The following is a 1,229-nucleotide window of genomic DNA, read 5'->3' on the forward strand; positions in this document are numbered from 1 at the left end:
TCATCCGCGAATGTCAGTATTTTGCTGTTGTTAGTTGTTGGTATGTTGGCCGTGTATAGTGTGTATAGAATTGGTCCTAGGACGCTTCCTTGCGGAATTCCTGCCTTGATTTCTTTAGGTTCCGAGTGTGTGTTTTTGATTTTTACTATGAAGCTTCTGCTGCTTAGGTATGATTTGATTAGTTGGTATATCTTCCGCGGGAACTGTTTCCTGATTGATTGTAGTAGGCTTTCGTGGTTTATTTTGTCGAATGCTTTCTCTATGTCCATAAACAGGGCTGTACAGTATTGTTTTGTTTCCAGCGTCTGTAGGATTTCATTGACGAGTCTGTGCGTTTGTTCTATTGTGAAGTGTTTGTTTCTGAATCCGAATTGGTGATCCGGTATTAACTGATTCTTCTCTATTATTGGTTTTATCCGGTCGTAGATTATTTTCTCTAGTATCTTAGAGAACACCGGAAGTAGTGAGATTGGTCGGTAGGACTTGGTTTCGTGTGGGTCCTTGCCTGGTTTGGGTATCATTATGATTTGTGCCAGTTTCCAAGCTTTTGGAAAGTATGGTAGTCTTAGTATTGCATTTACTATTATTGTGATTTGTCTTGTCGCTTTTGGCGGAAGGTTTATCAAGATTTTGCCGTTAATTAGGTCGATTCCTGATGCTTTATTGTTTTTTGTTTTCTCAATTATGTTTCTGATTTCTTGTGCCGTTGCTTTCGGTATGGTGTAGTGATTGTCAATTGGTGTACTAGTAGTTAGCGCATCCTCGTCCATATGACTATTGTGGTTGCTGTTGTTGATGTTGTGTGGGGTGAATGTGTTGCATAGGTGGTTGGAAAATTCTTCAGCTTGCTCTTCGTTGCTTCTTGCCCATATATTGTCTGCTGTTCTGATTGCTGGTACCATATTTGTTGTCTTCTTTATTTTTTTGTGGCTTTCCACAGAGGGAGTAGTTGTAGTTCTCGTGAGCAGATAGTGACTCGATGAACTTTGTGAACTCGTTGTTGTTGTGCTCTTTTATTTTGTTTTTTATTTCTTTTACGAGTTTCTTTAGGTGTTTTTTGTTTTTTTTTTGTTCTGTGTTTTTGCCATTTTGCTTTGGCTTGTCTTTTTTCTCTCATTTTTTCGAGGATGTCTAGTGGAACTGTTCTTGTTTGTCTGTTGGTTATGGAACTGTTTTTGTTTGCTGTTAGTTGTTTCAGGTATAGTGGTTGCCCTTGCTGCTTCTTGGAT

This window comes from Bombus impatiens, unplaced genomic scaffold, assembly GCF_000188095.3.
Source record: "Bombus impatiens unplaced genomic scaffold, BIMP_2.2 scf_0381, whole genome shotgun sequence".
Lineage (NCBI taxonomy): Eukaryota > Metazoa > Arthropoda > Insecta > Hymenoptera > Apidae > Bombus > Bombus impatiens.